This window comes from Ambystoma mexicanum, chromosome 6q (genome assembly GCF_040938575.1).
Source record: "Ambystoma mexicanum isolate Mex_15411 chromosome 6q, UKY_AmexF1_1, whole genome shotgun sequence".
Taxonomy (NCBI): Eukaryota; Metazoa; Chordata; class Amphibia; order Caudata; family Ambystomatidae; genus Ambystoma; species Ambystoma mexicanum.
The window spans coordinates 1643502657-1643520514 of NC_090937.1; the positions used below are offsets into that span (position 1 = coordinate 1643502657).

At 47.0% G+C, this 17858-nt stretch overlaps 1 pseudogene; it reads right to left on the bottom strand.

Moving 5' to 3' along the window:
- The window catches only part of LOC138515409 (zinc finger protein 850-like), a 131293-nt pseudogene that overhangs the window by 20881 nt on the left and 92554 nt on the right, over positions 1-17858 (bottom strand).

Consider the following 17858-nt stretch of genomic DNA (forward strand, 5'->3'; position numbering starts at 1 on the left):
CTCCTTAGTTCCCGCAGAGTTGTGGGGTCTTTCAGTTTCTGGAGTGCTTCCACTTTCTTTTCTTGGGGACAGAGACCCTGAGGAGTAATCTCATGCCCCAGGAAATTAACACGGGTTCTACACCACTCTGCTTTCTGGAAGGAAAGTTTTGCTCCGGCGGCCCTCAACTGGGTCAGAACATAACGGATCTCCGCTATGTGTTCCTCCACAGATGAACTTTTGATGAGGACATCATCTACATAAGCCAGGTTACCCCTCGCACCCAGTTCGGGTATGGCCTTATGTAGGAAAATGTTGAATTCATTGCCGGAGTTGAGGTATCCGAAGGGAGTCCGGGTCCATGTGTACTGCTGGCCCCCAAAGGTAAAAGCCAGTTTGTATTGGTCCTCCCGACTGACAGGCACGGTCCAGTATCCATTGGTCAGGTCTATTGCTGTGAATACCTGTGACCCCTGGATCTGGGCCAGCCCTTGGCCAATGTAGGGAAGAGGCCATCGGGAAATATGGACCAGTTTGTTGAGCTCCCTAAGGTCAGCGCAGAGTCTCCACTGGCCGTTTGGCTTCAATATTCCCAGCACCGGATTATTGAAAGTGCTGTGGACTGGACGGATTATTCCCGAGACTCAAGGTTCTTAATTATTTCAGTAAGGGACTCCATGGATGCGAGAGGCAAGCAATATTGCTTCACAAACACTGGAGTCATTCCAGGGTGCGTGGGAATTGTTGTGGTGTGGATGTCGGTGCGACCACAGTCATATGAGTCTACCGCAAAGAGATCTTGGAAATCCAAGAAAACTTGTTTCAACTTTTGCTTCTGTTCCAGAGTCACGCAGCCGTCAGCTAGGTTGACCCTCTCTTCCACCATCTGCCTGAAGCGGGGAAAGACTTCTGTTTTGGCTATCTCAGCGGCCTCCTACAGCTGGGTGGAGAAGTCCCTAGTCAGAATGCTGATTTGGACTGGAGGATTCAGGTGGGAAAGGCAGGCCTCATGGACCTGGAAAATCACCTCATCCCTCCTGAAGTCACAAGTCACATCTTCCTTACCATAAGGGCAAGAAGTGTACACCAGGAAGTTCCCCCCATGCCGGGTGAAAATCCTGTCTGGTGTTGTATTGCCATCACTGTCACTGTCAAAACAGTCCTTGGGGATTGGTCCTAACAGTTCATTTCCTAGATCAATGAAAAATGTCGGTCATCAACCGCCATTCCAATAATGGTGCCTGCGGCTAGAGTAATACTCTTTAAGTTGCTGTTATCCACCTCTATTGGAATGGTGTCATGTTCTATGTTGACTAATGGTGTTGGGTTTACCCCTAACCCTTGCTGTTGGAGAGAAGCATTTAGATGAATATAAGCATCAGGGTTTTTCAATTTTTGTCCTCTTTTAACTTTCACTTCCAGGGAGAATTGTCGGGTCCTTTCTGGGATGGTGACTTCCTCTTTAATCTGAATTTCAACTGCATAAGGTAGCAATTGAGCTGACCTAAATGCTTTTTCTGAATCATCAAAGACCATGGGATTATCCGCTAATCAGGACCAAGCTTTGAAGTTTATTAGGTCCAAACTAATGGCAAAGCGATTGAGAATGTCACTGCCTTAGTAAAAGGCGGCAGTGACGTCTCGCACGACCCAACAATTATGGACTATGCTCTTGTTGCCAATGGAGATTTTGAGCATACAGCTGCTTGGCAGGAGATGTTTGGAATAAGGTGCTTCCAGGTCCATTTCCCATTTGTCTATCAGTTTAAATGTGGGAATGGCTGGATCTTTTGGGAGTTGGTGGAACATGGCTTCGCTGATGAAGCTCTTACCGTTGTTCACACACACTCGAGCGAGAACAGAGTTCTTCCCATCATTTAACTGAACAGGGATGAACAACTGCTCTCCAATTTGCTGAATATCAGCCAGGCTCTGAGCTGATTTGACATCTTTCTGGACTATAGGAGTGGGAGTTTCTGATTGTGGATTAGTAAAGAATTTCAGGGTGTTTCCTTCCAGTGTGGAATACCACCTTAAACTGGAAGGAAGGTTGATTTTCAGAAATAGAGAGGACCCCCCATCACCAGTCTGTTGTCCTACTGCTATTACTGTCACGTCTGGAGTTTGGTTGTTCTGGAAGTGAAATTCTACTTGGTCCGATTTTTGTTCAACCATGTGGCAGGTGCCGTTTAAACTAACATGGTTGACACTCTGTTTTAATTTTATTGGTCGGCTAGTCTGGGTCCAGAGGACCTTGTTTACACAATCTATTAGGGGTGACAACCTTCTCAGGAGGTCATTCCCTAGTAAACAAGGGGTGCCCTCTGGAGTCACTACTATGACTGGGTGTTTCACCTTGTGTCGCCCAATTTTAATGTCCAAGTCTGCAGTCCCCTCAACGGGAATTTCCTTCCCGTCAAAGTTCTGCAGTTGTCCAGGAAGAGAGGTGAGAGGAATTCGGTAATTCTCCCCCCTTCCTGCATTTAGTTCCTCAAAGGCCCTTTTGGACAGAAGGGTAGTTTGGGATCCAGTGTCCACCAGTGCCAAAATTGTACCCTGGCCCTGTACTTGTACCGGGGCATAGTATCTTCCCTCCTTCTCCTCAAGGGGGCACAGATAATGCACATTTTTGGACAACTGGTGGGCTAACTTTCTGGTTTTGGACATTGCTAGCGAAGAGATTTGGGCAGAATTCTGTGGAGAGCCTTGGGAATCTGAAAGAAAAAGTTGGCAGCTGGAGATCAGAGCCATTATGGGTTCCCCTGGTTCCGGTTCTGGGCCGCCCCGCCCTTTTTGGAGGCAGTCATCAGGATGGGTTTGACCCTTGGGATTTTGGTATTGTCGGTTCTGGGATGAGATGATGGGCGGCGGTAGCTCAGTCTCCACATCTCCCCAGTCTGGATTGGAATCCCTTGGGACCCATTTTTCCTTGGGAGGATTTTCCCCATCTCTGAAGGAGAAGATCCTTTTCCCAGGATCTTCTGAGGATCCCTCTCCCTCAAATTGGAAGACCTGTACCTCCTCCACAAAGTGAGTCTGTTTGGGTCCTTTGTTTCTCCTACCCCCCTCTGCTCCTTGGGAGGCAGGCTTTCAGGGGCAGGAGATTTTGTTTCAGGTTCCTGGTTTTCCAGGGGCTGTTTACAAGTTGGGAAGGAAGCTTCCTCCAAGGCTTTACAACCCCCTTCCCTTTGTGCCTCCTCCCTGGGAACCGGTGGGTTATCGGGGTGGTTCCCCGTCATTGTTCTGGAGCACCAGGTCCAGAGTTTGAGGCATTCTGCGGTGGCATGCTCATCGGAGGTTTTTGTTGAGCCCTCAGTATGTGACCCAGATCCCGTGCCATATTTTGGACCTGGCGCTCAAGTTGTGAAACCCGCTCAGGCTAATACGGGGCTCTATTTTCTCCCCTGGGCTGATCCCGGGAAGGGTAGCTATCCCTTCTCTGGTAGTACCCCTGGTTGGGAATATTTTGGTACCCCTCCACCCTTGGCCTCCCCTCTCCTGGATTAGGTTGTCTGGGCTTAGGGAATTGGGGAAAGAAGGATGGATGATTTTGGGGCTGGAAATCGGGTGGCTACATGGGGAAAAAGTTCTGCCCAGGATTTGGAGAATTTCTGCCCTCCTGTGGGAAGTTGGGAGGGAAGTTCCCTGGGTTAGGTGTTTGGCTGGATCCCCCCCCTTGGGCTGGAGGAGTCCACACATAACCCAGGATTGGTCGGTTTCCCTTGTAGCGGGGACTTACATAGTCAGGGGAGCGGGGGACCCCATTTGTGGGACTACCTCCTTGACTCCCTGTCTGTGACTGGTCCGAGGGCCTTCTGGGCTGTGAATTATTTGGTGCAGGCAGGTTTTTAGGCCCCCCCATCTCCAAATCTAAAACGGGGGCAACCTTTACCTCTGCCACCTTGGCAGCAGCAGGGGTGCTGTTGGTTTTGGGGTTTTTCGGCGCGTTATTTTTATTTTCGATAGGCTTCTGCACCTCATAGATCTGGGTAGCCTGTTCAATGACCCAGTCTAAAGATCTTTTCTCATGAAAATCTCTCACGAGCTGGGTCATTATGTATTTGGGTAAGTGTAACGCTCACCTGATTCCCGTAGAGGCGCCGGTCTTGACTGGGCGTATGCCGTATCTTCAAAGGTGATGTGTAACACACGACTGGCTCTTTGGGCTGGACCCCTGTGCACTGTATGTCTGACTCGAAGGGTAAGGTGTCTGCAGATAGAAAATATGGGATTAATGAACTGGGTTATTGAATGTCTCTCTCTCCTTCCCTTTCTCTTCTCCTGTAGAACCCCAAAGGTTAACGCGCTCACCTTAGGTAAGTGAACGCCATGCTCTCCATCTGCTTCGGGGCAGGGTGCTGTAACCAGTTTCTTCACTGGATAAGGGGAGCTGGCCTCTTGACTTCAGAGGACTGCTGTCCGTCGTTTACTTCACGAACTGTAAGTTTCGAGTAATTCTAATGTCTTTAAAAGTCTTTAGTAATGATGTCTTTTGTTTTGTAGGGTTCCGGCGATGGCGGATGACGGGCTGAAGTGAGTTGAACATGGAGCCCCTGTGATGAATAGAAGCGCCTAGAAGCACGTAAGTAAGCGCTTGTTGCCTGCTTCACTATGCGCTCTAACTGTCTTTTTCTTTTGCAGGTACAAGTTCGGAGCGGCTGCAGTGTGCCGGAATACCCACTGGGTTAGATGTGGAACGGAGTAATGGCACGTGAGTATTAAAGTTCCCCAATGTCTTTAAACGCACCTTGTTTTGTCTTTCAGATGCGGGATGCAGCGCCGAAGGCCTCCGGAGCGTGCGAAGAGTTGGTAAGCCTTTGTCTTTCAGATGCCGGAATGCAGCGCGAGGCGTTGGTGACAACCGATGGGTCAGGTAAGTGAAGCGCTGTCACTGAAGATCGTAATGCTAACCTGTTCTTTCTTATCTTTATAGATGTTGCTGAAGACTGGATTCAGGATGGTAAGCCTTTTTCCTTAGGCCCAGGATCAGATGCAGAAGACACGATGAGCGTTCTGCTGCAGAGGATGCAGAATAACGCAAAGCAAGATTCATCCATCGGGTGTGGTTAAAATAGCCTCCTGTAGTGCTTAGGTGTCTCCTTCCACAGCCACGCCTAGGTAAGAAGAGTTCCTGCTTTCCAGAAGAGTTCCAGTGTTCTGAACCTAGGGAGTGGCTCCTGCCCCACCCAACAGGAAAAGTAGTTCCAAACAGAAGAGGATCAGAGGCTCAACTGGCAGGCAAGTAAGCAGCATGGTCTGCTGCAGGTAAGTCCACTCAAGCATTATGAGCCCGGCGCTTCCAGCGCTGGGACTGGGCATATTTATGAGCCTGGTGCCACTGGCGCCAGGACTGGGTCCAAAAGGTCCCAATTGGGACTGGTTGGCACTCGGAACCTGGGTTATGGATCTGCTTCCAAGGGAGTTGGGAAAACCCTGACCTTTTGGAAGCAGAGATCATGACAGTAAGGCATGGAAAAACGTATTGATAAATTCTCTGCTATCCGTGCGCACCCTTCTGGTGGTCTGCGCAAAAGCACACTTTAATTCTTGCACAAACTCTTGTGGGGCCTGATCCTCCCCACATTGCAAATTGTAGGCTTCCTTGCGAGCCTCTTGAGGATTTCTGTGCACAGAAAAATGTTTCAAGATGGCCGCCCTGTATGTGGACCACCTTGAATGGTTTTGATCCTCCAACCCCGCAAAGAAACTGGAGTATTCTGGTGAGAAGGTCCACTTTACATATTGAATACAGCTTTGGCTGTCCTTCAAATGGAAAGTCTCCATCATTTGCTCATAGAGCTCCAAGTGTTCCCAAACAGAATACTTGGCGTTCTTATGATAAGGCGTGATGACACTTCTTATTGCCTTTATTTGTTTCAATGGGTCCTTAAGCAAGGCCCTTTTTGCCTTATTGGCCTTTTTGGTTCGGGTAACCCTGGTCCATTAATCCTCCGACTCAGAAGCGCTGCTCCCATAGGTACCCGTCTGATCTTCCAGGCTTTCCCGGATTCTGCGAGCCTGGGAATGGCTGGCAGAATGTGGGGACCTGGTCTCCTGTGTCCTGTAATGCTCAGAGGAGTCTTCAGACCCCTCCTTGCTGCCAGGATTTGATGGGTACCCCCCCCCCACTGACCTAACTGGGCAGAGGTTTTCAGGATGCCCTTAATGGGCCTACTCTCCTGGGGTTCCCCACTAAATTGCACTGTGCTTGGGTGCCCATACCCGGATGCCCGCCCATCCATTCCTGGGAGGTACTGGCCTATGAGCCCTATACTTCTAGCTGGATAGTAATCTGCCACGTCCGTGGCCCTGGGCTCATGTGCGCGAGGGGACATGGGGGTGGCAGAGTCCAGGGACTGGGAGAGATGAAGGCCTCTGGTACCAGGGTTCCTGAGGTTATGCTCAGGCGTTTCCCTTTCCCAGCGCACCTCGTCTCTATCAGCCCCTGCTCCCTATTGCAATGCAAGAGCCTGCGCTTTCAGTTCCTCAGTTAAGGCCTTACTATACTCTATCAGACTCTCCTGCATCGCTACCTGTTGCTGGAGCCTATCATTGTGCTGACAGAGAGCCTAATTTTCTCTCTGTGCCTCCTGATTGGTCCTGGAGTACTGGGCCAGTCTCTGCTGCAGGAGGGTTACCTCCTGAGCTGTGTCCCTATTGGCCTGCTCCTTTCTTGCAAGAGCATCCTCCACCCTCCTGGTGTGCTCTAACAAGTTCTGGTGTTCTTTTTGGAGGTCACCCAGTCCCTGGAGGGCCAGGTGATTTTCTTCCATTTTCCTTTTTAAGTGGCAGACTTTTTCCTGGCCTAAGGTATCCCTTTCCTGACTAAGAGCCCGCATCTGTGCCGCCAGGTCGTCCCTTTGCCTTTGGAAGGCACCAGCTTTCTGGCGCTCCTGGTCAAATTCTGCCTGGGTATCCAGGTCTTTCAAAATCAGTTTATTGCTCTCTGCCTTCTCCCTATCTAGGTGGCTTTGCAGGGTGACTACCTGCTTGGCACATGCGCTACTGAAATCTAATTGTTGCTCCAGCTTTTTCTGGCACTGCAGTAGGGAGTACAAACCTTCTTGGTACTCCTTCTGCAAGGCCAGAAATCTGGTATCCTGGTCCGCCTTTTCCTGTTGCAGCACATCCATATCCTCCTTTATTTTAGTGATGTACTGTCTGCTGTCCTTTTCTGAGTCCTGGCTCCCGAGCAGCCTCTGCTCAGAAGAGTCCTGATTAGATTGGGCATTCTCTAACGCCATTGTTGCCTATTTGCCAGATCTTGGCCTTCAGCACATTTGTCCTGCATGGCTGCCATATATAAGATACAAATATGCCGCTATCCTGGCAATCTTATTATGTTCATCTGTAACGCTCACCCGATTCCCGCAGAGGCGCCGGTCTTGACTTGGCGAATACCGTATCTTCAAAGGTGATGTGTAACACACGGTTGGCTCTTTGGGCTGGACCTCTGTGCACTGTATGCCTGACTCGATAGATAGAAAATATGGGATTAATGAACTGGGGTTATTGGGTGTCTCTCTCTTCCTCCCTTTCTCTTCTCCTGTAGAACCCCAAAGGTTAACGCTCTCACCTTAGGTATGTGAACGCCGAGCTCTCCATCTGCCTCGGGGCAGGGTGCCGTAACCAGTTTTCTTCACTGGATAAGGGTGCAGGCCTCTTGACCTCAGAGGACTGCTGTCCGTCGTTTACTGCACGACCGGTAAGTGTAAGGCACTTCAAATGTCTTTAAAAATCTTTTGTAATGATGTCTCTTGTTTTGCAGGGTTCCGGCTATGGTGGATGGCGAGCTGAAGAGAGTTGAGGATCGAACCCGTGAGAAGAATAGAAGCGCCTGGAAGCACATAAGTAAGCGCTTGTTGCCTGCTTCACGAAGTGCACTAACTGTCTCTTTATATTGCAGGTACAAGTTCGGAGCTGCTGAAGGGTGTTGGAATACCCACTGGATTCGGCGTGGGAAGGAGTAATGGCACGTGAGTAATAAAGTTGCCCAAAGTCTTTAAACGCACCTTCTTTTGTCTTTCAGATGCGGGATGCAGCGCCGAAGGCCTCCGGAGCGTGCGAAGAGTCAGTAAGCTTTTGTCTTTCAGATGCCGGTATGCAGTGCGAAGACCTCCGGAGCATGCGAAGAGTCGGTAAGCCTTTGTCTTTCAGATGCCGGAATGCAGCGCGAGGAGTTGGTGACAGCCGATGGACCAGGTAAGAGATGCGCTGCCACTGAAGACAGTAGTGCTAACCTGTTCTTTCTTGTCTTTATAGGTGTTGCTGAAGACTGGATTCCAGGAAGGTAAGCCTTTTTCCCTTAGGCCCAGGATCAGATGCAGAAGGCACGATGAGCGTTCTGCTGCAGAGGATGCAGAATAACGCAAAGCAAGATTCATCCATCGGGTGTGGTTTAAATAGCCTCCTGTAGTACTTAGGTCTCTCCTTCCACAGCCTCGCCTAGAAGAAAAGAGTTCCTGCTTTCCAGAAGAGTTCCAGTGTTCTAAACCTAGGGAGTGGCTCCTGCCCCACCCAACAGGAAAAGTAGTCCCAAACAGAAGAGGATCAGGGGCTCAACTGGCAGGTAAGTAAGCAGCATGGTCTGCTGCAGGTAAATCCACCCAAGCATTATGAGCCCGGCGCTTCCAGCGCTGGGACTGGGCATATTTATGAGCCTGGTGCCACTGGCGCCAGGACAGGGTCCAAAAGGTCCCAATTGGGACTGGTTGGCACTCGGAACCTGGGTTATGGTTCTGCTTCCAAGGGAGTTGGGTAAGTCCTGACCTTTTGGAAGCAGAGATCATGACATCATCTTTGGCTTTAGGGGCCATATATAGTTCACTCAGGGTCACATGAAGGGGACCCTGATCTCCCCTTATATCTGACCCTGTTTCAGTCACCTGTTGTGCGATTGCCTGCAACCAGACCGTTTGGTCCTGATGAGTCCACTCACCTCTCACAAATAGCTTATGTAAGAAGTGCTCTCTGGCTATTTTCATATCTACCAAGGTCGTCATTCTGGAATTTGAGTTCCTTCCTGACTTACAGAAGTTTGTATTTTATTTTGCAAAACAGACCGTTTCCTTAGAGCGTTCCTTTGAGGGATGCTTTCACAGTGTAAAACAGCGTGGTGATCTAACCGGATATGTGTATCTGGTCAGTTGGCACACTGTATTAATCTGCAAAAGTGGTAAATCTAACCCAGAATATCACGGACGAGCCCCCACTTTTGTAAGCGATATTCAATCAACACTACAGCTAAGTCAATGCCTAGTCTGGGATGCTGAGGAAAACCCTTATTGATGTATTTTTATATCCAGTTCAGTACTCTGGGTGACAACCCTTGTATAACACCCCCCTCTTAGAATCCCCCTGACCCAAGAAGTAGGTTTGTTTTGCAAATTAAAAGGTTTATTTGAAAATGTAAACAATATATATATCACACTTCTATAAATAAATTGATAATGGATATTACACTTGTGAATATGAGCAGTAATCAGCAAGAGGTAACTATGAATAGGAACAGAAGAACAAGGCGGGAAAGAATGCTTTATATGGTTCAAGGAAACGCAAGGTGGAATAAAATGCAGTACAGAAATAACTTGTTATGATTTTAGCAAAAGGTAATATGATCACTTTTTCTTTTGACAATTCACTCCCCGCCTATGCAATACCAGAAATGGAAGGAGAGCACACAGTCTTCAAGAATCCCAACAAATCACACTTTATAATGCAATACACAGTTCCAGTTCTCCCAGCAAGCTTAGGGAAAACAGGGATGAGTTTTAAACACAGGCAAATTACTTTAATGTGGTTTGCAAGGAAGTGAAAAGGTGCTAAAAATTGTTTTTAATTCCCTCTAGAGGTTCAGGGTAGGTGATGGCTGCTTTATATTAGTTCAGGTTCCAGAGATACGGACGATTAAATAAGGTCGTTTTTCGGATTTAAAGTAAACTCAAAATGACAGGTGACAGCTTGCAGCTGCAGAATTGACAGGTGACAGTTGTACAGCTTAAAAATGACAGATGACACGATTTCTAGGAGGCAGTTCTACTTAGGCTAAAATAGTTTGGATTAGATTATTTTAACTAAGAGATTGGTTCTGCACAGTTCTGCTAGGTTCTCACAAAACAAATTTGAACTAGGCCTAGTCACGGATCTGGTCAACACGTCCGGCTGTGGTTCTGTCTGCTCGGCGGCTCAATCAGGCACCGGTTCTGCTCACAGCGATCTGGGTCAGCTCTGCTCTGCTGGTCTAGCCTCTCTGGATTCTGGATGTAACACTGCTTTCTGGGTACTGCTACAGGTTCTTGCAAAAATTCTCGGCAAAAATTCAAACAGCTCGCCCGGCTGTTGAATAGTTTGGTTAGTTTTGAGGCCTGCTGAAGAGGATTCAGCTGGTGGATTCAGGCCTCTCTGCTACAAACTCTGGAGTTAATTTCTGCTACAGGTTCTGGCGATTGATGGATTTGAAGTCTGGATCTCTGGATGTGAAGTCGTCGGTCAGCATGCTCCGCAGCAAATGGAATTGAATCTCTCTACCTGTCCCAGCAGTCTCTTTTTATGTGTTTTGGAAAGTGGGTGTGTGCGTTGGTCATAACTAAACCTGCCCCTCTCACTTATCATTGGCCAATTCCTCCTCTCTCCCTTGATTGGGGGAAGGAAATGTGAGTCAGAGTGATGCTGTAGGTTTTATGGTCAGAGGAACCTCCCGTGTCAGATTGCACACAAATCTATTTCTGACCCAAATACATATTTATCTATGTACCATTTTTCTAATATTATAGGTCCAGTTAACATATTTTCTGTAGCACCAAACCATCCGATCCCTGTCTTTGTACAATGTCATGTCCACTGATGACAGAATTCTCCCCTTTTCATCCAGATAACGACCTCTAAACCTTTCCAGATTTTACACAAATGTGCACCAGGGATATGGGTTACAGATGATAAAGTGTCAGATTTTTAACATGCATACATTTGGAGTGAGACCCTATTTTCCGCTAGCAACCCCCCATAATACACCACTGGGTCCTAACGCCTCTTAAAATGTTCACAGAAAAATCACAAAAATAATGATATTACTTATATAATTCTGACAAGTCCGCACTATGAGTTATCTATCTTTTTAAAATTATGCTCTGGTCAAAAAGGGGTGTGGCTTCCCACATCACAGGGTGGAATAACTGGTTTATCCACTTCCCCCAAGCCAGCTTGTTCACAGAGGCACAGCTGCCCCCCAGTTTCTCCCAAGAGGAAGCTATTTTACGACGCCCCCAATATAACATTTGCCTGAGTCAAGGAAGTTGCATTGTTCTGTCCCTTCCAGTTCCCAGGTGCTCCACCCCTAATCTAATCAGAGAGGTGAACTCCTTTTGGCAAGGGGCAGCAGGATGCAGCTAGGCCTGGGAAGAGTGGCTGTTGATCCAGTTTCAACTCCTGTCGGGGGTAGTTGTCAGACAGAATTCAGTTTCATTAAGCCAGGTTTCAGCTAAATGTCACTTTTTGTTCCCAGTTTTCTACATTCAAATCAAACTGACAATTTTTACCTATACATTAAATAATTACTTCCTTCAAGTCATTTCAGAATATAGTTTTACATTGTATCCACCTCTTAGCAAGTCTTTCCTTGGTCTGGTTTTGTTTCATTTGCTCAGTTTTACACAAAAGTCTGGTGGTTTTAAAACGCCGACTTTCTGATAGTGGTGAGTACTGGTAATGCAACCATTTTTGGGATTAAGAAAACGAATTCCCCACAGTTCTGAGTTGCTTTTTGGCAATCAGCATTGCCATTCCCAATGGTTTCAGGCTACTGTGTGTGTAGCCCAATGGTGGTTTTAGGCAGTGCCCTCCTGTGCTCACAACATAGGCAAAAATGGGTGGCAGCCTATTCTTCATGTTTTCCCTGTGCACTCTCTGGGGAGTTCTGGCCATCATGATGTTTTCCATGCCAGTACTGCACAGTTTTATGGTAGGGCTTGGATGCATGGGTTAAAACATCCCACACACACACCTGTTCATAACCGGTGGATCCTAAACAGGGGCAGATATCAGCGCTGCCACTGATATACTAGCCTGAATAGACACAATTTTAGCAATATAACACTGAGATAAGGAATCATAAAGTTCCTGAGAGCGACTCGTAGTTCACTCCATGTTAGCTGTAGATGTCAAGGATTTAACCACAGAGAAAAGTTTTTTAGGTTTGCATAGAGTTAGCTCACCTTTCTGTGCCCAATATGAAATTTCTGCAGCAAAGAGGTTATCAGAATAGGCAGCTGCACAGGCCTTATATTGAGATCTAAGACAAGGATCCTAAGCACACCGCCATTTCCGCTCAGCCTGTCTTAGCTCAAGTCGAGCTAATTTAAGCTGCTCCGAGAACAAAGGCTCAGACGAGTGCCTACGCGGCTGAATTAGCATTAAGGGGGCCACTTCATCAGCTGCCTCTCGCAAAGAGGTCGACCACCAGAGCTACACCACATTTGGCTCTAACTGGGGACACACAAGCCTGGCGATCAGCTGTATGCCAACTGCGTTACCAGACTATAGGAGTTAAGCTCCTAGGTGACCTCAGTGCCGTATTAAGGATACAGGTCAAAAGATAGTGGTCAATCCACAGCACAGGCTCAGCCGGATGAATCCAGTAAATGAACCGGGGGTTGATAAATTATAAGAAAATGACAAATAAATTGCAGTGACAGGTCTAATCTCAACAGTAGTGCTTCCATGGCTAACGTATGGGAGAGTGACAGCTGAGTAACCCCCAAGTTGGACTTAAAAAGCATCGCCACCCCACCTCCAATTTTAGAGGAGGCTCGGTCAAAATGAATGATTTTATAATCAACAGGAATAGCCTGCGCCATTGCAGGTGCTGAGACCTCATGCAACCAAGTTTCAGTCAAACACAAACCATCAGGCTCACGCTCCGATAAAAGATGGTATACTTCGGCAGCATGTGCTGGCAATGAGCGTGTATTAAGCAGCATAACAGACATGCCATCCATGCTATGCCTGTGACAAGGTGTTTTAGGAGAGACAGAAGGGAAACTAAAAACAGGGCAGGACTCAAAGCCACGTGGAAATTGTAGGTACGGAAGCGCTAAATTTAAAAGGGCCTGCATAGTAAAACGTATAGTGCCATCCATAGCACGAATGGGTACAGGCTGGCTTGCCTTTGTCGTGCTCAGAGCAAGTCCGCTACGCGGACGGTCAAAACGGCACATAAATGCCATGAATGAATGGAAAGGAGGCATGTGAACGCCCACATCAAGACAAAGAAAGAGGACTGCCCACAGAAGGCGGCGTCCTAAGTGAATCTCTCAGAGTAACAGACTATTGTTAGCAATTCACTGGTACACAATAAAAGCATCAATAGATGCAATTAGATACAAACAGCAATACAAGTATTTATCCAGCAATATCTGGCGCTGAGTGGCTTTAAATGGTAACCTTGCAAAAGGCAACCTCAACTCTCACAGGTGACATGAGTCACGTTGGCATGCATGTGTCACCATGTCACATTCTTAGATTGCTCACCCTCTCTCAATACTGTTTATCACGACGCCCACATAAGGTGGCTGCCAGGCACATGAACGCCCTATTTCCTAAGCTAGAGCCAACAGTAAAGGAGAGGACAGAAGCCAGCCAGACCATTTAAACATACTTTTGTGCCAAGCAAGCAACACATTTTACAAAACCAGTCAGGGACTAAAACTCAGGATTCATGTTCGTTACAGTGCAGACCTGTCTAGGCTACTCATTTTCTCATGTAACTCAGTATATTGTTATTTTACAGTGCACCATCCAATCGAAATTGTGAGAGGGGGCAGAGTGAGGGGGGAAAAGGGGAGGCATGTAGAGACAGAGAGAGAAAATGAAAGGGTATTCCTCGCAAAAAATACATTGGGGTGCAAAAATATCTAGGTTCCTCCTGATAAGTAGAGACAGGAAGAAAATAAACAAGAAATACAGAGGATGTCTTTATACTGCTATACTATCATGACCTGAATTTTTAACCGTCCACAAACAAGAATAAATTGGGCATGTATTTGTTCTCGACAGGTCACCCTTCAGATATTTGTTGGGCTCAAGTACAACAGGGAAAGGAACTTCCCGCTCAACCATCTCATGTCCCAACCCTCTTGTGGGTAGGCTCACACCTGGGTGATCATGGGGAGTCCATGTCTATCAAACTTCCAAACCCCATATGACAAATTACATAAACACCAAATATAGTTCTAATCTCCCTTCCAGAACGACCACCTTTCCAAATCGGACGTTGCCACCTACCAAAGCGTACATCTGGTGTTCTATTGCATGTAACTCCCTCCTCACCAACGGTTTACTATCTAACCCGTGTAAGTAACTTGAAAGTAGAGCAACCAGCTCTACTTGTACCGACCAATAAGCCTATGTAATGTTCCTGCACAACTCGGCTCCTCTGTCTCCTTTATCATTTTAGCATCTGGGAGCATTACATTTACTCATAATGAAAGGAAGGGCCATGCGGGTAGGGACAATTAGTTTTAGTCCAATGGAACACATTCCCAAATGAGTACAATAGATGTTATTAAAATAAACAAACCTAATTATTAGTATTTTATTCCATAATATTACTTCTAAATCGAAGCACACCTCTAAATTTACCATTTAATACTTGGTGGAATTTCATTTGCTCCATCCATGTACCCAATACCTTAATAATACTGAGTAATGATGATGTGCTTGGTAGCGTTGTCTTCACCATACATTTGCCTCGTGCCTTTGCTTTGCTATTGTTATCCTGTTTTTTGTTTGTTTTTGTCTGCCCTGTGCTTCCACCTTCCCTCTACAAAAATAACTTCATTGCGTTGTACATAGTTAAACCTGTTCAGTCAAATTTGTATTGTGTAATACACTATGGGCCTCATCACGACCTCGACGGTAGGGCTAACGCTATTAGCGCGAGGGCTATTAGCGCGACCGCCATAGCCCCCAGCGCTAATAGCGCAGGATCACGAGTTGGGTGGACTTGGAAGTCCCCATTCCCCAATGAGCCCATTCGGGAATGCCCCATTCCCCATTGGGCTCAATGGGGAATTTTCGCGCTCTTACCGCCGGCGGATTTCCCGCCGCCGGTAATAGCGTGAATTTTCGGCGGATTTCCCCCCAGCTAAGAGCTGGGGCGAAATCCGCCGAAGCCCTGATTCGGCGGACCCTTAAATCCGGCGGTAATAGCGCTACTGCCGGATTTAAGGGTTACCGCCGACGTCATGATGAGGCCCTATGTGAGTTACTTTATGTCATATCTTTATTGTATTTCGACCTGCTCCACGATTGGCAGTCTATATGTCTAGTTTCCTTTAGTATTTCATTTGTTCCAAGAAATTGATAATTAATTTTCTATTGCAGCTCGTTTTTCACCAATTCTGAAATCACATGTTATTATATTCAGTTGGTTTTTGTATTATATCTTTCACTGTTTACAAACTATTTATGTTTTTTATTTTTTCACTAAATATTCATGCATACCTGTTTCTTGTGAAATAAACATTCAAATATTTTTTTCACAAACTTGGGGCTGCTTCGATTGCTTTAAGAGAATCCTAAAATGTGTGATATCGTAATGGTATGCTCAGGGAAATAATTGAAACTAAACCTATTGAGATTTGTATTAAAAGCAGTACGGATTTCCTTGTTGTACAATAACAATTATTAAGCCTACGAAAAAGTATCTGTATGTTTGTGAAGTGCACATTAACCCCCACCATGTACCTTGGTAATAGAGATCATTTTCATTGTTACACTACTCAGTGGTATTTATGCTGTTTGTGGTGTTGTCCCCTTTAAGAATGGGGTCATGATGGTCATGACATGGCTCCCCAATAAAAAAGGAACCTCAGCTGGCATATGGGGCAATAAGGCAGCAGGCATGCTGCATGCTCTATTTTCCGGCACTTCAGCCCATAATCTAAAAAACTGCAAACCATCCAAAATAAAGCCCTACAAGCTGCCCTCAACCTCCCCAGAACTGAACACATTAGCTGTCCGCAAGATGGTACACTGGCTCCCCATCCGGGAAAGAAAACACTTCAAGACCCTAACCATCACCCATAGATGCATTTCCAAGTCAGCACTGCCCTACCTTGCCCAAAGATTCACCAAATCGCACTCAACCAGGCCCCTTAGAACAGCTTACACACAAAGACTAGTTCAACCGACATTCAAATGTGCCAAAGCAGGTGGCTCAAGCTTCCCAGTCATAGCTGTAAAGCAATGGAATTCCCTCCCACTCAAACTCAGACCAGAAGGCTCCTACTGGGCTGTCCGCAAAGCCCTCAAAACATGGCTCTTCAATTAACCCTCCCTGATTCATGCTTCCAACCACATCCGGACCTCTGTAGTCTCATGCATGTATTCCTATGACTGTAAAGTATTTACTTTTATGACTGTATGTAACACTTTAACTATGTTTACTACCTATTGTGCCTAAAGGCCCCCTGTAAACCGGTTCATCCCACCGCCCTGATATCTGAGGGCGTGTGCGCGCTATACAAATGAATAAGTAGATAAATAGATAAGGAGGTGCAGACCTCTGCCCACAGTGTAGAGGCCTGCCGCATGCCCAGCCGAAGAACACACGTGCAGGAGGTACAGAAAGGTTGACCATTTTGTGAGCCCCAACACTGGCCACCTAAGTCGCCCCGTTACCAGCCCCTGCCTCAAGGGAGGATACCCGACAAGCAGTGGGAAGGAGACCGCCCAGTACTAATGTTGCTCAGATGGCATCACCAGAAGAAAGAGAGCCTGCGTGGGAAGATGATGAGGACGGGGGATACGTTCTTCCTATTTTGTGCCTAGGGATGATCGGGGTGTCACCAACGAGCGGGGCAGGACTGGAGTAAGATTCCATGGAGTGAGGAATTTGATCCAAGGATCTGGGATCACCAGGTGACGAGAGGACTTCTTGTGTCCTGTAACGGAATGGGTGCCCGATTGGAATGAAACCGAGGCCATGTTAGTTCACATGTTTTGATTTTTACAGTTTTTTTTGTTATAAAAAAGGAGGAGTGTGGTGTGGTCCCCTTTAAGGATGGGGGTCCTGACTCTGTCATGACGTGACTCCCCAATAAAAAAGGAACCTCAGCCGGCATTGCGGCAGCACAGCAGCAGACTCCCCGAGTGGCAACTGGTGTCCATGTCATTCATTGTATACCTGCCATGTGATCACGGCCCATATATGTACTCCTGGCCTCTGTGCCCATGGCGCTAGTGACTGGTCTGGGTGATCCCACACATACCCCGGTTGTGTGATCAAAGACCTGAGGGTTAGGGCAGGGTGACCCCTGCATCTGGTGTGGCCATGTGATTGTGGAGTGTCTGTCCCTGCTGGGTGCCACTAGCAACTGTCTGGCTGATCTGTATGCCCACGAGCCAACCACAACACTGTCAATCTTGGAATGATGAAGGTGTAAATGGACCTTCAGTGATGCAAACTGGTGACCATGAGATCAAACACAGAGTCTGCAAGTGGATGTATTATTCCACTGAGCCACAGACCAGGACCCTGAATCAGGGATCTGTAGGACATGGACGCCTCTTCCAGGAAGAGGCAACATGGAAGAAATTAAGATGGGGAACAAAGGGGACGGGGAGGGTGTGGGCAAGAGAACGTGTGCACCGGCAGAAACTAAAGCAGATCCCTTTTATAGTTTGTGGTGTTGCCTTTTTCTGAACACGACGATAAAACAATAGTGCATTCAGTTATAGAAAAATCTAATTTATCACATGATTAATTCATCTACAATAAGAATGAGCTAAATTAAATTATGAAAGGATTTACAGGTCATGCACAGAAGGCATATAATTGAAACGCCCGCAGAGGACACTGCCCATCCCTCCCCCACCCTCCA